This window comes from Equus caballus, chromosome 3 (genome assembly GCF_041296265.1).
Source record: "Equus caballus isolate H_3958 breed thoroughbred chromosome 3, TB-T2T, whole genome shotgun sequence".
NCBI lineage: Eukaryota > Metazoa > Chordata > Mammalia > Perissodactyla > Equidae > Equus > Equus caballus.
The window spans coordinates 34,892,761-34,916,112 of NC_091686.1; positions in this window are offsets into that span (position 1 = coordinate 34,892,761).

Here is a 23,352-nt window from a genome sequence, read left to right on the forward strand (position 1 = left end):
AACATCACACCCCCAGCCGCACTCTGTGCTTCGTGGGCAACACGGGCGTCCTGGAGTCCACAGTCCACTCAGGGCCAACCCAGGTCAGAGACCAGGTCCCGGGGTCCTGCAGGCAGGGCCGGCTGAGAAGGGGCTCTGGACTCGCTGGTCATGCAAGAGGGGTCCATGGATGACTCACAGGGATGGTTAAAAGTTGGGGACGTTTCCTTCCCACCTGATGGAGATGGAGATGGGGACAGACACAGAGAGAGATGTCAGGGAAACGTAGTTTCACACGGGGTCCCGCCTTCCAAAAGAAAGGAGCTTCTATTCCTCCAGCAGACACAGGCCAGGGAGGTTTGTCTGTTGCTAAAGATGATGAGGAGGATCAAAACGAACAAAGAGGCTGAGAGTCGACCCACACAGAGTGTGGGAGAGTGTGTGATGTTGGAGCGGCCGGTGACCATGGAGGTGGTTTCAGTGTGTGAGTGTGTGTAGGGGGAGGGAGGCAGGACGCTTATGAAGTTTCACTCTGTGGTACAAACATCGCTCCCTTTCCCTAACAAACTAGAGACTCTGAGACTTTGCAGCTATCTTTCCCAATGCTGGACCAAACTTCGGTTGCCTGCCACGGTGCCCATTGATTACCTGCACACTGCGTGGGTGCGATCGTGCTGCACGTGCGTTTCACACGGCATCCATTGTCAGCTCTCCTGCCAGGACGTGAAAAGTCTTGTGGATAAGATTTTGCTGGCTGCGTGACACATCCCTGAAGAGCCTTGCCAGGACTCGCCTCAGCCTTGCCCAGCTGTGCACCTTCAGTTGTTCTGAGACTGGCCCTTGTAAAGAACACTGCAGTGGACAGCCTCATGCGTTCATGTCTATGCACTTTGGTTGCTCTCCTTGGTTTTCATTTCTGTGGCTTGGGTTCCTGCGTCAAAGCCTTTGAATACCCACGAGTGTGGCAATATATTTCCAAGTGGTTTATATCAATGGAAACTCAACCTAGTTATGGGGGAGGCGCGACCCCCGCCCTGCCAGCGTCTCTGGGGATGCTCCTGAGGACAGAAGTGTCAGAGGCTGGAACCATGCAGCCTGGGGGAGACGAGACCCGGACGTAAGTCAGTGTCTAAATTGGGCTAGTGGAGTTTGAAAATATCACCTGTATACAACCTGCTCCCTGGGGAGAAGGGAAGGAAGGAGTCAGCTCAGTTCATCACATCTCACCTCGGACCCCTTGGAGGCAGGCTTTGAGATAATTCTGAGGGTATTGTAGTAAATAAAAGTGCCAAAGGGAGTGACAGCCTGCTGGTGGGGACACCTCTTCACCAAGTCACTAGCAAGGCAGTGTGAAAATCTAGCGTGGGCACAGCTCCCAGAGCCGGGAAGGGTAGACCTGTTCAGGAGCGGGTAGTGGGTTGATTTGTGGCCCCTGGAACCTCAGATTGTGACGTTATTTGGAAGAAGGGTCTTTGCAGATATAGCTAAGGTACAGACCTTGAGATAAGATCATCCTGGATTGTGTGGGCCCTCATTCCAGTGACAGGTGTCCTGAGAGAGGAGCAGAGGGAGATGTGAGATACACAGAGGAGAGGCCACGTGACGACGGAGGCAGAGATGGAGAGACACGGCCACAAGCCAAGGGATGCCAGGAGCCCCCAGAGCTGGAAGAGGCAGGAAGGACCCTCCCCTGGAGCCTCTGGGGGGAGCGCGGCCCTACGAGGCCTGGATTTTGGACTTCAGGTCTCCAGAACCCCAGGAAGATAAATTTCTGAGTTGCTTAGTTTGTGGAGCTTCGTTGCGGCAGCCCCAGGATGCTCACGGAGGCTAGGCTCGCTCAGCTGGGGGAAGCGACTGGTTCTGGGGATTCTCCTGCAGGCAGAGCGAGCTGGGAGTGCACAAGTCCCAAATGAGTCCTAAGACCACGAAAACCAACTCAATTTGCCGGGAGACAACAAGCCCGGAGGCCCCCAAAGCCCTCAATGGCAGCCCACCTTCTCTAATGTGGACACGTCACCAGGTTTCAAGGCTCCACTGCCCTTCGGGTGTCCCTCCAATGGTCCCTGACACATGGCGGAGGCTGCAGGCCCATCAACGGCTCCCGGGATCTAAACTCGTCCTGCTTCCGTCTGCTCAGGGCCCCAGGCCTGGCTGCTGCCTCAGGGTTGAGTCCCCTGGGTCAGGCCATCCGTCCCGCCTCGCCCCCTTGGATGCCATTCCGGGGGATTCGGTGTGTTTCTTGGTCCCGTCAGCTCCGTTTTATGAGTCTCCCTCTCCAGCCGGCCGCCAGGATTTCCGTCCTGACCGTGATGATGGAGCATCTGGGTTTCTGAGCAGGGATGGGGCAGTCGGTAGACAACAGCCATCGGGCCCTGGAGCCTTCACACAGGGGCTGTGGCGGGTGAGAACCTTCAGCAGATAAACTGGAGGGGCGGGGGGGAACAGTCCTGGAAAACAGGACCCAGCCTCTTGCTCACCCGTCACGTGTCACCATATGACCTTAGACGCCCAAGAAGCAGCCCTGTGGCTCCCTTGCGGTGGGGTCTGCAAACCCCCAGCCCTGCCCGTTCCTCTTTGTTTTGTAGTCTAGTTGTTTCACCTGCATTTATGCTCTCCCGGTTGTGGAGGCTACAGATCTGAGTCCGGGGTCACCGGGCCACACCTCCTCTGGGGGCTCTAGGGGAGGGTCCTTCCTTGTGTCTCCTCCAGCTCCTGGAGGCCGGCAGTATTTGGGGAGCCCTGGCTCCTGGCCAGCCTCTGGCTTCGTCTCTCACAGCCTCCCCTCCTCTTAGAAGGACACCAGTTGCCTTGGCTCGGGGCCCACCCTGCTCCAGCACGACCTCATCTTAACTTGGTCACATCTGCACAGACCCTATTTGCAAATAACGACATACTCACAGGTTCCAGGTGGACATGAATTCTAGGGGACACTACGGGTGCACAAGGCGTCGGGAGGATGTCCCACCCAGAGTCGAGGCCAGAAGGTCACTCAGTAAATCAAGCAAGACTGGCCCAGACGAGCCTGGAACCCAGGACTCTGGCCCTCAGGCTGAGCACCTCTGGCCCTACCAGGCCCCGAGCCTCCCTTCTCGTCCCGGGTGGCCCGGAGGCCCGGTGCAGGGACGCAGTCCTGCTGCTGCTGGCCTCTGTGCCACAGGTGTGCGGGGCACGTCCTGTCGGGGAAGCAGAAGTTGGTTGTCCAGCAGCCTCCCTGTCCGCCCCCGGACTCTCAGGCCTCTCTGGCCAGCCTGGGGCTGCGCTCAGGTCCGTCCTGGCAAAGTCATCACTCCGGGCTCCGCCGCCTCTGTTAACGATGATGCCTGACGTCGCCAGCTCACTTTACAAAGCGCTTTCCCAGGCCTGCCGCTCATGCGGCAACCCCGCCCCACATCCCCTCCAGGCCCAGCAAACCCAGCCAGCGCCCCACGTGTGGCGCTTCAGCCCCTCTCACAGAGGACAATGACACAGCCCCCTGGGGTGCCCCCTCCAGGGGCCAGGGAGGACACAGCTCCATCCTCACAGGGAGGCTGGAAAGGCCTGAGCTCCTGGCAGAGCCATGGGACTGGATTATGACAGCGTGCTCCCCGAGCAGGGGGCAGGGGGCTGTCTCAGCAGGGGAAATCTTCGCGGCCCTCGAGCGATGCTGCCAAACATCTTTCCACCTGCTGGAAATCAGCGCTTCGGAGCCACTGCTGAAGCAGCAACAGCATTAGCACTCCCCGCCACGTGGTTCCAGTCTCACGTCAGTGCTGGGGTCAGGGTGAGCCTACCTTGTCCGCTCCACATGTCATGTCCCCTGCCTCCACAGGCAAGGAAGGAGAGCTGGCGGTGGGCAGGCGCAGGTAGAGTTCCCTGCAGCTGTGTAACAAACACTCCGAAACTTAGTGCCTCCCCCACCCCGCGTCATTGCACTTCCCCATCCCATGGGTCAGAAGCACAGCACGACACATGGAGCGAGGCTTCAGTGCCACATGGAATGGACGCAGGTCACTCTCGGTGGTCAGAAGGTGGATGGGCTGATCTAGAAGGCCCAAGGTGGCGTCCCTCCCATGGTGGGCACCTTGGCAGGGACAGCTTGGAGTCTGGGCTAGCTGGGACTGTGGCAGGACCATCCAGCCAGGGCCCCTGCACAGAGGTCTCAGGGTGGTCAGCCTCCGTCCACGCAGCTCAGTCTCCGGTAGCAAGCATCCGAGGGGCCTTCGGAGGGCTGCTGCTCCACACTCCCTGCCAGCGCTGCACTTCCACCACAGCCCGTCGGCCGAGCTCATGGACGGACGCAGGGAAGGCGAGTCAGGCGGGAGGAAGAGCAGAGGACCTGCACCTGTCTCCACCCACCCTTGAGATCTGTGGCACCAGAGGTGGGTGCGGGGCCCCGTCTCTGCCTTTGCCTGGGTGATGACCGGAGCAGACTGCTCAGTTCACCAAAACAGTGATGGGGTTGATGTGGCAAAGGGTCCAGATGTCACAGGCCAGGTGTCACAGGCCTGGTGCCAAAGCTGGGTCCCACGGGTTAATGAAGTTCGGGGAGGTCCCTGAGCTTTGGGGGATTGGGGAATGAGGTCATTTGGGGTCATAAAGGCCCTTAGAGGGGGCAAGTCCGGCCCAGTAACCAAGCACATGAAGAAACTGCGGCCCCAGGGAGGAACACCAGCTCCATGGCCTGAGTGTAGGGGGAGAGGCTGTGCAGGGAGGAGCCCTCAGAACAGAAGCTGCGACCAGGGCCTGGGGCAGGGCTGTCCAGGCGGGGAGTACAGCTGCAGGGCTCCTGGCCACCACCCGAGGCCCCTCTGCGAGGCCCGAGGGCTCAGTCCCTGCCTCCCTCCCAGGGCTCCCAAACTTTTCCTGTAAAATACCAAAGAGTAAATCTTGTAGGCTTTGCGGGCCACATGTGGTCTTTGTCACATCTCCTCCTTCTTTTACAATCCTTTAAAAACGTAAAAGCCATTCCCAGCCCACAGGCCACACTGCTGTCTTTGGTGGTCTTCACCCCAGGGGCGGGGGCGCACTGCCTGAGGTGCATGTGAGCGGCTCACACTCCTTTCCCCATCCCTCCTCCCAACAGCCAGGGAAAGTGCCCCCATGCCCTGCCGGCCTCTGACGGGAAGATAAGACAGCAGACTGAATCCTGCTCATGGCCCTCGCTGGGGCTTCTGCCTCCCCCGCCAGGATGGCCGGGGCGTGGACACTGCCTGCTAGTGGGAATTCCCCGCAAAGCTCTGCCCTAGGGCATCACCATCCAGGGACCTGTCTGACCCCTGCGAGGCCTTGGCTTCCCCTTCCCCCCAGCTCCTGGGCCACCTTTGACCCAGGGCCTGGTCACGACAGGCTAAGTCACCGATGGTTCAAGTGAGCCCTTTCCTGCCTCAAACTTGACCACGGGTGGTGACAAAGGCCCTGAGACTCTCCGCCCCCAAGAGGGAGCAGACTCACGGGAAGACAGCCACCCGAGCCCCAATGTGCAGTTTACAGGGCCCAAGGGAGGGAGCCGTGTGTCTGTGTCTGAAGGTGCGGTCAGCCGCGCTCTGCGCATGGTATGGATGTGACGGCTGCCCAACAACCCATGGAAGGTCGCTGGTTCACTGAGCAGACGAGTGGCAGGCCCTGTGCCGGGCACTGGGGATGGACCGTCTATGCAGGCCCTCGAGCCAGCTTGGTGCCTGTGCGCAGCGGTGGGAGACTGCAGGCAGCCCAGACAACCAGGGAGGGCCCAGGAAGGCTTCCTGGAGGAAGGGGCGAGCGGACAAGAAATGGCAGATAAGGCCCCAGGCCACTGCTCCTCCTTCATTCCACCGCCGAGCTCACTCCAGGCAGGATGCAGACTTCTGGCTGACCGCAGTGAGACCCCTATTTGTAGGGCCTGTCTGCAGAACATCCCCGGCATCTGCTGACCGTCGTGGGCCCCATGAGGCCCAGGGAGGGATGGTAACTCACCCATACCCTGTGGTCGGTCCCTGGCAGAGCGGGGGCTGAGCTCGGGCTCCCTGGCGGGAGGGTCTCTCACACCGCCCAGGACTCAGGGCCGTCCCCACTGTCTTGCCGGGTCCTCCAGTACAGCAGAGGGACTGGCAGCACGTGGGCACCTCGCACCCTCCTGGGCAGTGGTCCAGACCTCCACCCTTCGGCAGGGGAACCCCCAGGGGGACGCGCCCAAGAACTGCGTTGTCAGAAAAGCGCGTTCCTCCCTCAGGCCTTCCTGCTGCCACCATCAAGGGCAGAGCTGGGACCGGGCCTGAGGCAGATGCGTTAATGTTACAGCAAGTGTCATTTCTTCCTCGCAGACTGAGGGGGCACAGGGCGCAGAGGGGGCTGCTTCCTGGGTCTGTTCTCTTTGGGGGCTCTGTCCCAGGCCACCCACCAGGGTCCCTCAAATCAGGCTGCCCTCCGGGCTCCGGGCATCCTTTCACACCAACTCACGTGCCCGGAGGCCAAGAGGGAAGACACCCACGTATTCCAGAGTGTTCTTAGCTCCCACTGGCGGCAGACCCTGCATAGTCAGAGCGGATAGATGGGGCCAGGACAGCGGCGGGGCCATCACCCCCGGAAGAGCCGCGGGGTAAGGTTTTGCCCTCCCCTGGCTGAGGCCGCACAGCCACATGGGGGCGGGGTGGGGAGCATGGGGGTGCGAGGATGAGCATCTGGGGATGGAGGGCTGCTGGCGGGGGCTGAGCAGGTGACTTGGGACCAAGGGCATGATGGTGGCAGGGGGCAAGGGCGACCCCAGGGGTTACTGGCAGTTCAGGGAAACGAGGAGAGGAGCGGGGCTGGGCACTATGGAGGGGGACTCAGCTGACACATGCGTGGACTTGGAGATGCCTGGGGATACGCAGCTGGAGATGCAAGATGGGAGGGGGTGAGGGGCTGGGAAGGACATAAAGATGGGGCCTCGGGCTATGGGGGACGTGGCCCTGGCAACACACAAGCTGCCCTGAGGGAGTCCCAGTTTGAGGGGGTCCTGGGAGCGAACAGTATTTGAGAGGCAGGTGAGGGTGAAGACCCAGCACGGGGCGGAGGAGGAGGGGAGAGAGGGAGGAGCCGGGCCACAGAGGGACCACAGGAGGGGTGCTCCCACCCGGCATCCCTCACTCACACAGTACTTCCAGCCCCTCCCTGAACAAGCGTTTCTTCTGATGTGAGATGAAAGTGCCGAGCATCCGACGCCCCGTGTGACAATGCACCATCCACAGAGGCCGTCGGGTCTGCCCAGCTCTGTCCACCCACGTTTACAGATGACCCTTGTGTGCGGGGAGGAGACCCTGGCAGGAGCCGTCCCCACTCACCTGGAGGGGCGGTGGGGGGCAGACAGGGCCGGGCCCTAGTCCCCCAGCCTCTGAACAAGCCCAGCAGCTGGCTCTCTGGCCTCCTCACTGTCCAGTGGTGGGTCCAGCCCCCAGCAAACCAGCCAGGACGATGGGTGAGAAGTCAGAGCGCAGGAGACGGGCCTAGAACTGTCAGTTTTCTGTTACATCCCCTGCTGGGGCCTCCACATGGAGCTCCCGGGGGCCAGGGCAGATGCTCCCTGGCTGGGTGAGTTCAGAGGAGGGGCCCAGTGGGACCAGCTCCTCCCGAGCTGCTTGGACCCAGAGCTGGTAGGGTGAGTGACTGGGAGGGGCCTTTGGGGCCAGGGTCCTGAGTTTGAAAACCAGCAACTCTACTTCCCATCTGAGTGATGAGGAGGAGGAGGGGAGGGAGGAGGGGAGGGAGGAGGAAGGGAGGGAGGAAGGGAGGGAGAACAGGGGGAACACTCAGTTCCCCTGTTACCAATGGGCCACATGAGGGGAAGGGACGAGACACTGACCTCTGAGACTTTGAAGAGTGGCATTTTGACTGGACAGGGAGTGTGTGAAGGCTGCGTGCTCTGGTTGGTGACATTGTTTCTTGGGGGCATGGGCAACAATCCTGACACCACTTTACATGTTACCGGCTTGAACAAATCTGCACATGGATGGTGGCTCGTGGGAGCCAGGGTCTCGCTGTTGGAGGGGGAGGGTGCAGAGAGGCAACAGGGCAGGCTGGAATGGTCCATGTGGTCATCAGCTGGAGTGGGAGCCATCTGTATGCAATCTGTTCAGCTTAATATAGACACGGAGTAAGTACAGACATGTGTGGACACGGTTAGTGTACCTGCACATTTGCTGGCTGGCTGTTGAGACGGCCCAGGAGCAGAGACACCCCCATAGCAATGAGCACACCCAGCACCCAGATTGTGGTTTCTAAGAATCTTCCCCCATGAAAGGAAAGCAGGGCTCTAGAGAAATGGCCGACTAACTGTGGGGATGGGACAGAGGGTTTGCGGAGAGCCTGGACCACCTTTCAGTGCCAGAGAGCAGGGAAACGCTGTGAACATACACACACGCACACAGACAGGCACACACACACACACACACGCACATGTACATGCACACACAATGAGCCCACTGAAACAACTCCAAGTGGCCAAAGCTGGAACAATCTGAACAACCAAATGGAGAGCATAGCACAGGCACAGCTCATTTCCCTGCGCGTCACAGACACGGCGTTTTTTACAAGACCCTTCACCAGCAAGAAGATTACAGCTCGCTGAAGTCTTAGGTGATGGTTAGCATTTTTAAATTAAGGCGTGTACTTTGGTTTTTTAGACTCAATGCTATATCGCACACTTAATAGACTATAGTATAGTGTCGACACAACTTTTATATGCACTGGGAAACCAAAAATGTGTGTGACTCGCTTTACTGTGACGTTCACTTTGTTGTGGCGGTTGATCTGGTACCAAACCTGAAATAGCTCCAAAGCAGGCCAGATTGGGGTTATAACCCAAAGTGTGAAATAAATATCCATGACTCCATAGTAACATCAATAAATTATTGAAAAAACAAATAAATGGGGAAGAAGGGGCAAATCTCTCCCAAATAATGTCTACAGACACCCCCCTGGAGAAGGTGCAGCATGACCCCCACCCCCGAGCGGGCTGCGCAATGACGTTCTTCCAAAAAGCAGAGGATGGAGGGGGGAAACAGCGACTGGATGCTTGATAACCTGACCAACGTGACCTCAGCCAGGGATCAAGGTCAACATCAGCAGTGAGAGGTCGCACCCTGGATATGACGGGTGAGACAGGCCTTTCCTTCTGGGGTCCTCATCCCAAAGCCCACAGCCCTGGTCTGACCACGAGAAAAACATCAGTCAGATCCCAGCCGAGGACAGTCTGCAAGCTCCTGACCGGCACTCCTCACACCGCCACGGCCACCAAAGACAAGGTGCATCCGAGTGACCATCCTGCCCAGAGGAGCCCAAGGAGATCCAGCGACCACACGCACGTGGGGCCCTGGATGGGATCCCAGGACAGAAGGACATTAGGGAAACTGAGGGATGTGAGCACAGTGTGGACGTCCGTTCACGAGAGCGTGTCGGCGTTGGTGCCTGGTTGTGACAAACGCACCGTGCTATTGTATGATGTGGACAATCGAGGACTCTCCACATTATCCTTGCAAAGTTTCAGTAAATCTCAAACCACTCTCAAATTAAATGCTTATTTAAGAGCCAGGTCCACAGGCCGAGGGAGGCCCTCTGTGGAAGGAAGTCCCCCAGGCACGGGGTGGGACCACTGCAAGGAGGGGCACGTTGGGATTGGGGACCCGGACAGCTGGCTGTGCATGGGCTCTGCTGCTCACAGCTATGTGCCCTCAGGCAGTGCCCAAACCCTCTCCGGGCCTCTGTGATCACAGACTGTGAGGACAATGGGGACAGCTCTCCATGAGGCCATGATGGATCTAGGATGCAGCCAGAGGTTTCCCCCAAAAGCGTCTGGGTTCCACGGAGGGGCTGCCCACAGCCTCAAGACTGGCCTTTGAGGATGTGCCCCTATCCCGGCGGAGAGGCTGGGCCAGAGTGTGGGCTTCCTCCCAACCACCCACCTTGAACCCACACCTCACCCCTGGGAGCTCAGGCTGGCTCAGGGCCCCATGACGCACCCCGTCAGGTCACCCTGTCTCCATCACCTGGCATCTGGGATTTCCAGCCCAGATTTTGAACATGTGGCCTCTATATCCCTGAGCACAGTCATGTCTCAGAACAGTTGCCCTGACTCTGGGTTCAGCCAGCATGGCCCCAGCGTCCTGCAGCAAAGTTCTAGAAGGCCCGAGAACATCCATCTTCCTCGTCACCTGTTGTACAGGTGATAAGACTGAGGTGGGGGGAAACTGATGCCCAAGTCACAGAGCAAACTGGTGGCTGAGCCTGAGGTGGCCAGCGAGCCTGCTCCCGCGGGTCAGATTGGCTGGCCTGAATCCATCCCCACGCGGCACCATCCCCCAGGACTCCCCAGGGTGCTGGGAAGGTTCTGTATCTGCGCTCTGATTCGGCAGCCACCAGCCACACGTGGCCTTCGAGCACTTGACAGGTGGCTACTGTGAGTGGATAACTGATTGGTAGTTTTATCTAATTTAATTCATTAAATTTAAGTAGCCACAGGCAGCTAGTGGCTGCCCTATGGATAGTGCAGGGTACTGGATCAACACGTGCACTATGGGGACCCAGACACGGGTTCAGAGCCCTGCCCCACCGCTTTCTGGCTCATGGCATTATTAAGAAGATAAAGTAAGAGTATCCTCGTAAGAGCCTGTGGCGTAGAAACACTCTGCAGATTTTAGCTGCCCTCTTCCCATCTTCCCTCTGTCTTTACCAGATTCATAGCTGTATCAGTCAGCTATGACTGTGGGACAAATCGCCACAAAATCTCAGTGGCAGAGGGTAGTAACCGTTTCTTGCTCACTCATCAGCAGGTCCGCTGGGATAGGTCGGACCTAGTCTGTGCTCAGTTGAACTTGGCTCCAGGCTGTGGGCTCATGTCAGGTCTCCCCACATTTTTCTTGTCTGGTGGGGTACCAGGGCTCGCTCTGCTCATGGCCTCATCCACCCACGTTTTATTGGCCAAGCCCAGCGTCCAGGGACTGAGAAGTCTGATCCTACCGCAGAGGTTGGGGAGGAAGAGCAAGCCTGTGCTGAAAAACAGAATCTTCCAGGCAAGCTTGTGTCGCCAACCATCACGGGGTCCCATTTCTTCCTTATACAGTTGGTGCTAGTTCGGGGCGACGGGGGATGAGGAGTGAGGAGACCTGAGTTATGGCCCCTCGGTGGTCACCGACCATGTGACTTGGGCACGAGACCCCCTCTTGGCCTCAGGCTCCCCCTTGTAAAGCAAGGGGGTTGCTCCGACAGCTCTGAGGATGCTCCAGACTATTTCAGATTCAAGTTGGGTTCCGGGCAGGCTGCACCTGCCCCTCGGCCCACAGGGGCCCCTCCAGAGTCGGTTTATACCAACCACCGGGAGCCTGAGGGCTGCACGGCAGAGAAGGGCCACCCTGCACAGGCTCCGCCGGAACCTTGGCTCTGGTTCTTCCCGCGCTGAGACACCCCGAGCCTGAGGAGGCAGACTTCGTGAGAGAGCATCCTGGCAGGTACGAACAGCTGGACCAGCGTGCGCCCCTGGGCCAAGGCGATGCCACGTACCGGCCTCTGCGGGCCCAGGGGTGACCTGCCGTGCCTCCTGCTGCCCTGGTCCCCTGGCCCGTCCTTCTTAATCATGGACGGTCTTGCTCTGCTCCCTGCTCCAACAGCACTACAACGACCTGGCAGCACAGCCTGGAAGGGCCGGAGGGAAATGGCGCCTTCTCTTCCCAGGGTCCTTGGACGAAGCAGAGCCGGCAAGGCGGGGTTTTGGAACAGGCCACTGTGGGAGCACTCCACTCAGATTTCTGGCTGAAGTGCTGAACTTAGCAGCCGAAAGCATTAAAAATGAGTTTTTATTCCATTTCTGTTCTTTCTTCGTTGGTGCCCGGCTGACATCTCTGGGGACGAGAATTCTTGGCTCTGTCCCAGGTGCATTTCTCCAGATGACTCTTCCCACTCCTGGTCCAGCCGGCCCCCAGGATGCTGGAACAGGCCAGCTGAGGAGCCAGGCAGGGAGAAGCCAGCCGCTGAGGCTCGTCCACTTCAGGGGCCTCTGCTGAGATGGGAGCCATGTGGGTTGGAGGGCCAGCTCCTTTGTCCTCTGGTCTCCAAATCAGAGCCTTTCAGCCCTGGCTGGGCTCTCTAGGAAAGTCCACATTGGCTCGCCGAGAGCCGCTCTGCCAGACCTGGCCTGGGCCCTTCACACAGTGCCACCTCAAAGCCACGGGATAAACCCCCGAGGCTGGGACCAGAGTCCCTACTTTTAAGAAGAAATGACAGGCCGCACCTGCTCTGACCTCTGGGGCCGTTCCTTCCACCATCTTGTACTTCCAGTCTCAGCTTAGATTCCCTCCTCCCCAAGGGCCATCTCTAGTGCCCAGGACATGCCTGCCACGGACCTGCCTGCATGCCCCTGCCATGTGCGGTCGCGAGCGGGGGCAGCCCACAGGCTGCATGGCCTGGCGGAGCGTAGACGTGGATTTGGTGCCCCAGAGGGCAGCAGTGGCTGTGGTCAGTTCTGTGCCCCCAGGAAGGCTGAGCGGCATGTTCTTGGCAGGCCCACCCTGCCCCTCCCAGCTGTGTGAGTGTCCTGGGGCCACCGTAACAAATGACCACAGACTGAGGGGCTTAAGTCAACAGGAATTTATTCCCTCACAGTTCTGGAGGCTAGAAGGCCAAAATCCAGGTGTGGCAGGGCCGCGCTCCCTCTGAAGACTCCAGGGGAAGGTCCTTCCTGCCTCCTCCAGCTCCTGGGGCCCCAGACGTCCTTTGGCTTATGGCTGCGTCCCTCCAGTGCCTGCTGCTCCGTCTTCACACGCCTCCTCCTCTGCGTATCTGTGTCCTAACCTCCTCTTCTTACAAAGACACCGGCCATAGTGAATCAGAGCCCACCCTACCCCAGTGTGACCTCGTCTTACCCTGATGACATCTGCAAAGTCCCTATTTCCAGATAAGGCCACGTTCACAGTAGGGGGTTAGGACGTGGGCATATCCTTTGGGATACCACCCACCCACTGCACCATCCTGTCACCCCTCACCCATCTGAGACTGGAGCAACTTGCTATTTGCCTCCTGCCTGTGCCAGGCTGTGGGCCCACTGGGGTGGGGATGGGGCAGCCTTGCCCTGGGATGGTGAGGGAGGGCCAAATTGTGCCCCAAGGACCAGGAGGTGTGGGATGGCGCTGAGCCGCGTCCAGGAGCAGGCACACTGACCCCGGCCCAGAGCCCTCTCCACACCCGAGGCCGGGGTGGATGGATCCCGGGGCCCTGATGGTGTTTGGGGTCCAGGCCCGGGTGGATGTGGGGAACCTGTGTAAGCTGTTCTACCTGCCCGGGGAGCCCAAGTCTCCAGGGGAGAAGCTGCTGGGGACTCCTCCCTTTCAGCAGCCCCCCGGGGCTGTATGTCTTGTGTGTGTGCACACACATGTGCACTCGGACCTTCTCCGGGGACGGGCCGGCCAAGCGGAGGCCCAGGCGTGAGCCTTCCTCTCCTGCCTCCCGGCTGCGGGCCCGGGCAGAGCATCCGCCTCTCTGACCCCAGTTTCCATCACTTCACTCGGAAAGATCTGAAGGCTCCGAGACGCCGCAGGCCAGCACAGCTGCGGCCAGGAGGTGGGGAAGCTTCCAGCAACCTGGAAAAAGAAGCGGGGCGGCCACTTGCCCGGTTCTCGCCAACATCGCGATTCCAGGTCACGGACCAGGCAGCGGTACACGTCCCATGGGACAGACGAGGCAACTGAGGCTGGGAGAGACGGCACCGGGGTCTCACATCCAAAGAGATGCAGGAAGACCCTCTGGGCCCTGTTGTGCCACAATGCACGCACACTACATGTGCTACACACATGCTACACGCACCATGCATGCTACATGCACACTACATGTACACACGCGCTACACACACACTACATGTGCTACATGCACGCCGCATACGCTATGCACACATGCTACACACACACACACACTCGTGCACACACACCTTCCATGTCCTGCTCCTCAGAGGGTCCCCAATCACAGAAGCCAGCGGGGCGTCCTCTCAGCAGCCAGCCTCTCCACAGCAAGCGCCATATTCCAGATTGTTCCCTCCCAGTGCCCTCACCTTAGGGGCTGATGGTATAAACACAGAGCTGCTTCAGTTACTGAAGGAAAAATACTTTCCACATTTACAGAGAAGAGAGCCAGCGACGGCCCCTCTAAATTGGACTCTGCGGCTCTCGAGCCGAGGGCGGCCTCCCTGCCAGCTCCCACTGTCCCGCCCCGCCCACCTCCCCAGATCCCCCATCGCCCTCCCCTTGCACCTGAGGACCTGGGCAGGACCCAACGTGGGCTCCAGCGCCCATTCACGTATCCCAGGGCAGGCCTAGGTACCCCCCCGACCACCAGCAGCACTCAGGGAGGGCAATCAGCTCCCCACCGCTCTGGCCTCAGCTGGCCATTCACCTGCTGGGCAACTGGAAAGCTCAGTTTCCCCTTCTGTAAGGTGGCCACCTGGAGGCCGAGCAGCCTGAGGTCAAGGCCAAGTTTTCTGTGCGCAGCAGAATAATGGCCCCAAAGGCGTCCACATCCTAATTCTAGAACCTGTATGACCTCGCATGGCAAAGGGATGTTGCAGAGGTGACTAAATGAAGCACCTTGAGACAGCAGATGATCTGGCTTATCCGGGTGAGCCCAGGGTCCTCACGGGGTCCTTGTGAGGGAAAGGCAGAGGTCAGGGCGAGAAGAGGAGATGTGACGACAGAAACAGGTGAGAGTGACGTGGGGCCACGAGCCAAGGACTGCAGGTGCCTCCAGACACTGGAAAAGGCAAAGGAGCAGATTCCCCGGGAGCCCCGGGGAGGAGCCAGCCCGGCCCATACCGGGCGTTCGCCACATCAGTGAGGCTGGTTTTGGACTTCTGACTCCGGAGCCATGAGAGAATGAGTGTGCACTGTTTTTAGCCACCTACGTGGCAATTTGTCACAGCTCCATCAGAACCTCATGCAACCCCACCATGGCTGTGTGACCTTGGGCATGTGGGAGAGCTTGCTGGGCCCTGGCTCCTTGTCATCAGTGGGGAGGCAGCAGCCCACCCCTCTCGGAGGCGGGGTTCAGTGAGGCCCTCGTGCTGGGCGCTCAGAGGAGAGACTGACCAGCGCTGGTCCACACAGCCTCTCCAGGAGCCAGCACACCCTTGGGCCGACTGGCGGGCCTGACAGCCTCGTGCGACAGAGAAGGGGGAGCCACAGACACAGGTGGCCATCCCTCCCAAATGGAGTGTCGGGCGCCGGTTAGCACGTCCCCACGCGGCTCTGGGCCTCAGTGGCCCCATCCGTGAAGTGGGGGCGACAATGCAGATTTCCCACAGCTCTGGGCTCCTCGGCCCCTTGGCTCCCTCCCCAGGTCTTAGGGCTGTTGTCCAGAAAACTTCCATCAAAGGACAGGCCTCGGGAAGGCCAGACCCCGGGGCCCGTGCCTGCAGATGGTGGCTGTGATGTGCTGGCAGCCCTGAGAAAGGCCGAGGTGCACTCTGATGCCGGGTCACCATCCGCGGAGCCCAGAGGGCTGCTTTGTGCCGGCCACAGCCCTCCAGGAGGGCCCACCCCATGCAGCCACCTGGCTGGAGACAGGGGTCTGTCGGGGGGGCCTCCACCAGGGAGCTGAGAGGCGGGCCCGCCCTGAGGTCCTGGCCCAGTGCCCGGGGGCTGCCCAGCCCACCCCTCTCAGCCATCTTGCTCGTCTGTGTTGGTGAGAGATGCTCGGTTGCAAGCCCCATGCTGACGTCCACAGGTGGGCTTCCAAACGGGGTCATATGCTGGATGCCACGTAAACAGTGTGATGCCCCCGTGCAGCGGGTGTCACTTGGCATAAGAAGGAGCAAGTCTCTGACACTCACTGCGACATGAGGAGCCGCCAAACCCTCTGCCAAGGAAGCAGCCGGCACCAAGGCCCCATGGTGTTGCTGCCGGTCAGAGGAAATGATCAGAACCGGCAAATCCTCAGGAGTGGAGGGAGGCGAGATTAGGGGTGACTGCCAATGGGTTCAAAGGGTCCTTCTGAGGTGATAAAAATGTTCTGGAACCAGATAGAGGTAATGAGTACACAACACTGTGAATGTGCTTAAGACCACTGGATTGTGCACTTTCCAAATGGTTGTGATAGGAAACGTCGCACATGCGTCACGCGTGCCACAGTAATAAAGTGGCTCTTGTCCACTGCGCATCCCCATCAGGCTGAGGGCCTGGGCAGCTGCGGGCCGAGTGCCAGCCCATCCTGGAGAAGATAGACGGACGCTGCTCTCTGGCCTTGGGACCCGGGGGCTCGGGGATCCCCGGCAGCCGTCTGACGGGCTGGAGGAGCTGAAGAAGGAGCTGGGCTTCCGGCCAGGCCACCTGAGTCCCGCAGAGAGGGAAGGAGGCCTGCTGAGAAGCGGGAAGTCCAGCAGCTTTGGGAGAGGATGGGAATGGCCGGGCATTGCCGTGTCTCCCAGCAAATAGTCAGGCTGACGGTGTTCGTGCTCAAGGCCCCAAATCTCATGCAGAGAGAGCTTTCCGGGGCCCCTGGTCTCCTGTTCAGGACGCTACACTCCCAGTAGCTTCACGGGAAGCCACAGGGATCCTGACCTTTGAAAAGGCAAGTCCATGGGGTTTTTCTTTGGTCAGAAACCACGGACGGCTTCTCCCCTCCTCGCTCAGGGTACAGGCCAATATTCCTCTCATGCCTGTGACCAAGGAAGCCCCTCGACCTGGCACCTGCCTCCTCCCCATCAGTCCTCTACTGGCCTCCTTCTCGTGGCACTAAGCAACCATCAAGTTCTGCCTCAGGGCCTTTGCACAGGCTATGCCCTCCACAGGGCTCACACTCTCCTCGCTCTCACGCCTCAGTGCAAAGCTGCCTTCTCGGAGAGGCCTTCCCTGCCTACCCCATCTAAAGCAGTCCCCCTACCGGTCACTATAGCCCCTTTCCTGAGTCATCTTTCTTTGTAGCACTTGTCACCTGTAGTGGATTGAATAGCGTCCTTCAAAGATTCACGTCTACCCAGAACCAGTGCAGATGACCTTATTTGGAAATAGAGTTTTTGCAGATGTAATCAGTTAAGGATCAGAATGAGGTCATGTTAGGTTAGGGCGGGCCCTAAGTCCAGGGACTGGTGTCCTTACGAGAGGAGAGGACAGAGAGGTGCAGGGACGAGGCCGTGTGAAGACCGAGCTGAGACGGAGGAATGCCGCCACAGCTGGGGACACCCGGGCCCCCAGGAGCTGGCTGAGGCAGGAAGGAGGGAGGGAGGCCCTCCCACCCCCCTGACATTGGACGTTGGCTGCTGGAAGTGGGAGACGATACGTGTCTGCTGTGTTGAGCCGCACAGTTTGTGGGAATTGCTTACGGCAGCCACGGAACCAACGCCACCCCGAGTGCTTTGTCTGCTTGCTCGGGCTCCGCCCTCCCAGAATGGAGGGACGCGGGATCAGGGACGGGGCGGTCGGCTGGGGCTGTGCTCCCAGCAGTTTTTCATCTTTGTTAAGGCGTGATTGACAAATAGTCATGAATGTGTTTAAGGTCTATAAGAGAACATTTTGACATACGTATACACTGTGAAATGACGCTTCCAATGAACCCGTCTGTCACCTCGCAGCTGCCTTTTCTTTGTGTAGGGAGAACATTTAAGACCTGCTCTCTCAGAACTTCCGAGTGTGATGCAGTGCTGTTAACTCTGCTCGCCTTGCTGACGTTAGATCCCAGAACGTACGCATCTTGTAACTGGCAGTTTGGACCGCTTGACCAGCCTCTGCCCATCTCCTCCACCTGCGGCCCCTGCCGACACCAGGGCACTGCGGACACAAGCTGACTGTTCAGATTACAAGTCTTAGTGAGATCAAACAGCGTTTGTCCTTCTGTATCTGGCTCATTTCACTTAGCATGAGGCCCTCCAGGTTCATCCAGGTATGGCAACAGCAAATGGCAGGATGTCCTTTTTTATGGCTGAATAATATTCCTGTGTGTGTGTGTGTGTGTACAGATTACATCTTCTTTATCCATTCATCCGTCAACAGACACTTAGGTTGTTTCCCTGTCTTAGCTATTGAGAAAAATGCTGCAATGACCGTGGGGGCACAAACATCTCTTCAAGATCCTGTTTCCATTGCCATTGAATATATACGTGGAAGCAGGATTGCTGGATCACACGGTGGTTCTATTTTGAACTTTTTGAGGAAGCTACATATTGCTGTCCACAGTGGCTGCTCCAACTTACCCTCCCACTGATGGTGCACAGGATTCCCTTCTCTGCACATCCTCCCCAACACTTGTCACCTCTTGTCTTTCTGATAACAGCCATTCTGACAGGTGGGAGATGACATCTCACTATGGTTTTGATTTGCGTTTCTCTGATAATCAGTGATATTGAGCACTTTTTCATGCACCTGTTGGCTATTTGTATGTCTTCCTCAGAAAAATGTCTGATCAGGTCCTTTACCCATTTGTTAACCAGGTTATTTCTTTTTTTGATATTGAGTTTTGTGAATTCCTTCTATACTTTGGGTGTCAACCTCTTATCAGATGGACGGTTGCAGATGTTTCCTCCCGCTCCGTGGATCGCCTTTCCATTTTGCTGATGGTTTCCTTTGCTGTGCAGAAGATTTCTAGTTGCATGTGGTCCCGCTTGTTTATTTTTGCTTTTGTCGCCTGGGCTTTTGATGTCAGATCCAAAACATCATCGCCAAGGCTGATGTCAAGAAACTTTTCTCCTATGTTTTCTTCTAGGATTTTAATGGTTTCATGTCTTGTATTTAAGTCTTTCACCCATTTTGAGTTAATTTTTGCATATCGTGTAGATAGGGGTCCAATTTCATTCTTTTGCTTGTAGCTGTCTAGTTTTCCCAACACTGTTTATTGGAGAGACTATCTTTTTCCCATTATATGTTATTGGTGCCCTTGTCAAAGATTACTGGACCATATATGCATGGGTTTATTTCTGGGCCTTCTGTTCTGTTCCGTTGATCTATGTGTCTGTTTTTATGTCAGTACTATACTGTTTTGATTACTATAGCTTTGTAACATAGGTCGAAATCAGGAAGAATGATGCCTCCAACTTTGTTCTTCTTTTTCATGGTTCCTTTGAATTTGGGGTCTTTTATGGTTCCATACAAAGTTTAGGATTGCTTTTTCTATTCCCGCAAAAGATGCCAGTGGAATTTTGCTAGGAATTGCATTGAGTCTGTAGATTGCTTTGGGCAGTGTGGGTATCTTAACAATATTAATTCTTCCAATCCACGGACATAGGATGTCTTTCCAATTATCTGTGTCTTCGATTTCTTTCTCTGATGTTTTATAGTTTTCAGTGTACGGAGCTTTCCCTCCTTGGTTAAATTTATTCCCAAGCATTTCCTTCTTTTTGATGCTACTGTAAATGGGGCTGTTTTTGTAATTTCTTTTTCAGATGCTTTGCTGTCAGTGTATATAAATGCAACTGATATTTGTATGTTAACTTTGTATCCTGCAACTTTACTGAATTTGTCTACTGGTTCTCTAGTTTTTTGGTGGAGCCTTTAGGATTTTCTACATATAAGATCATGTCATATGTACACAGAGAAAATTTTACTTCTTCTTTTCCAATTTTAATGACTTTTATTTCTTTTTCTTGCCTTATTGCTCTGGCTAGGACCTCTAACACTGTATTGAACAGAAGTGGGGAGAGTGGGCACCCTTGTCTTGTTTCTGATCTTGAAGGAAAAGCTTTCAGTTTTTCACCATTGCATCTGATGTTATCTGTGAGTTTGTCATATATGGCCTTTATTATGTTGAGGTACATTCTTCTATACCTAATTTGCTGAGTATTTTTATCATGAAAGGAATTTTAGTTTTGTCAAATGCCTTTTCTGCATCTATTGAGATGATTGTGTGATTTTTATCCTTCATTTGCTAATGTGGTGTATCACATTGAGTGATTTGGGTATATTGAACCACCCTTGCATCCCAGGGATAAATCCCCCTTGATCATGGTGTATGCTCCCTTTAATGTGCTGTTGGATTTGGTGTGCTCATATTTGGGTGAGAATTTTTGCATCTATATGTATCCATCAGGGATATGGGCCTGTGGTGTTCTCTTCTCCTGGTGTCCTTGTCTGGTTTTGGCATCAGGGTGATGCTGGCCTTGTAAATGAGTTGGGGAATATTCCCTTCTCTTCAATTTTTTGGAATAGTTGAGAAGAAATGGTATTAAATTCTTTAAATGTTTGATAGAATTCACCAGTGAAGCCGTCTGGTCCTGAGCTTCTCTATGTTGGGAGGTTTTTTTATTAATCTTCTTACTCATTATTAGTTTGTTCAGGTTTTCTATTTCTTCCTGATTCAGTCTTGGTAGGTTGTATGTTTCTAGGAATTTACTCATTTCTTCTAGTTCGTCCAATTTGTAGACATATAATTGTTCACAACCATCTCTTATGATCATTTGTATTTCTGTGGTATCAGTTGTAATGTCTCCTCTTTCATTTCTGATTTTATTTGAGTTTTCTTTCTTTTTTTCTTAATCTAGCTAAAGGTTTGTCAATTTTGTTTATCACTTCAAAAAACCAACTCTTAGTTTTGTTGATCTTTTCTGTTGCCTTTCTAGTCTCTACTTCACTTATTTCTGATCTGCTCTGCTCTTTGTTATTTCCTTCCTTCTGAGCCGTTCTGAGCACCTCGAGGGCATCGCCTGGCACGCAGTAGCGCTCAATGGACACTATGGATCCAGCTGTTGAATGAGTGGATTGAATGAAGGAGTCAAAAACCAAGACAGCTCCCTGTGATGCCCCCCCCCAATCCAAAAAGTTCTCTTCTATGGGGAGAAAGTCAGCCCTAAGGGAGGGACACATGGGAACCCGGAGCTCTGTACAAGGACTGCAGGACTTGCACATCCGAATCTACATGCACAGGTCCCCTGGGGGGCAAAGGAGAGAGAAGGCTGCTGATGCCCGGCCTCCCGGCAGCTCTCCGGGTATGCTCTGGAGCCCACTATGCAGAGTCTGGAATGGAGGGGTTGGTGCGAGCGTGGACTAGGGGTGCCGGCAGCCCACACAGTGGTTCCAAGCTGAGTGTCTGGAATCAGAAGGAGCCAGATCAAGCCGTTGTTTTGCCACTGACCAGCCATCCACACCTGGCTTTCCCTCATCCGGTGGATAATGAAACCTCCTTGAGAGCAATGTTTTGAGGAGTGAGTAAGAGGATGCATGTGCAGGGCTTTGCACCGTGCCTGGCCCGTTGGCACAAAGGAAACAGCGGCTGTTATTATCGTGCACTGATTTATCTCAGCCTCCTTGAATTTAATTTCTATTTTCGGCCTGAACGGCCTCCCAGGGAGACCAGGTTCCCGAAGCTCCCCCACAGCCAGTGAAACAGTACCTCCTTCTGCGTGTCCTAGAACCACCTCTGTCGGCCTCAAAGGGGGCCTCTTAGTTCTTATGTTCCCAGATTTGATGGGCAGCTGAGATCAAAGCGGGGTGTTGCCAGGGAACAGCTGGAGATGAGTCAAGTCCGGGGGTCCTGAGTGGAGGGCCCCCGGGGCCTGGAAAGACTTTCCTGTCCTCGGCTCCGTCCTGCTTATCTCCTCTGGCTCGTGTCTCCCCAGCTGACATGCAGGGAATGTGGACACGCAGCCCTGTTTCCCATAGGTCTCAGGGGGGCTGAGGATGGGCATGAGTGCAGGCCGCTGGACAGAACTAGATGCCAGGTCCACCCGGGCCCACCTGGGGAGCTGCTGACCACTCGGCACCAATAAGCCTCAGTTTCTCAGCTGTGAAATGGGACCATCATGCTTCTTTCATGGAATGCATGGGGCAGACCTACACTGCCACAGCCCACAGCTGCCCAGAGCTGGGCAGTCTGCTTATCCCCGCCCCCAGCAGTGTGACCCTGAGCAACCCCTAACCTCTGTGACCTGGTTCCCTCTGCTGCACAACACAGAAACTCAACATGGGTTCCTTGCAGTAACCTCTGGCTCTGATCTCTGCAGCCCCGGTCGCTCCCCATGTCCAGCCATTCTTGTGGACGAAGCAGCTTGGCGTCCATCTTCCCATTGGCTCTGTACCGGCCTGTGGGACTGAGCTGAATACGAGAAGACCGTCCATGACTCGGGTTCCTGTACCCTCGGTGGGAGCTGCCAACAGCCCCGTGCATAAGCCCTCCTGGCCCACAGCCAGCCCATGGTGGTTCTGCCGCAAAACCCACTTCACAGGTGGGGAAACTGAGGCCAGGCCTCCAATCACGGAGAGGGCATTCAGGTCAGCCCAGCTGCCGTCCACGGGCGGAAGTCTGTCCCACGAGAGGATGGCATTTCCAGAAGCCATGGGAGGCCCGAGGAGGCCCAGACAGGCCCACCCTGGGGGGCAAGGAGTCGTGCAGAGGAGACCTGGGGCCTGGCCTCTGCAGCATGGTGACTGCTTGGCAGAGCCAGGAGCAGGAGCCGTGGGACTCACGGGAGGGGACCCAGAAGAGGTGTTGGGCAGGACCTGCAGGGCCTGCAGGAAGTCCCCGGGGAGGACGAGGACCGGACCTTGGGCTGCAGACACACCGTCACCATGGCTTCCTGGCGGGTCAGCCTCGGGCAGGCACCGTCACCCCCTGCCGGTGGGGCCTCCACAAGGGCTGGCAAAGGAGGGGCTCAGGAAAAGCCTGTGCCTTGCGGGGTCTCTGGTGATCCTTCCAGGCGAGGCCATGTCACCCGAGCCTCTCAGGATGGAGAGCGCTGTGCCAGCCGGGCCCCCTGGTCTTCATCATCTCTTTTAAATGTCAGCAAAGTCGACTGCCAGGCCCTCCGCCACTCCATTTTTCTACCTCTGTGTGTTTTCACCAAAATGAGATCCACATGCCCGATTCCCTCGCTCACTTGGCCCGTGGCTGCATTCCCCCAGCGGGGCTTCTCCCTGGAGTACAGGGGGCCTCCAAGGCCCCCAGGACCTGTGCCTACCCTGCTAGTCTACTGGGGTCAGTGTGGGAGCTGTGGGTCAGAGGTCGGAGGTCAGAGTGGATTGGTGGGGGTCAGAGGCTCCGCGGTCAGATCCCCAGTTCCGTGTGATGCAGTGTGCTTAAGCTCTCTGAGCCACAGCACACTTCCGGGGAAGAGGACATAAGCCCAGCCCCCGTGTGTAGCCGTGTCAGGATTCCACGCAACCAGCCTCTGCCCTGGGAAATGCTGCTCTTGATTGTGTGTGCGTGTACCTGTGTGTGTATCTACCCGTGTGGATTTGCGTGTGTACCTGTGTGTGTGTGTGCTGGTGTTCCTATGTATGTGTGTACCTGTGTACACACACAAATAGTCTTGTCATGATCATCATCATTTTCTGCCAGCTGCCAGTGAATCCAGATCAGAATCTTGCGGATGGACAAGTCAAGGAGTGGCGGGTTAAGGCAGAAGGCCACATGGCAGAAGGGAGCTGCCACTCTGCTCCATGGCCTCGCAGCCCTGACCCAGCCCCACGTGCCGTGGGCTGGTCCTGG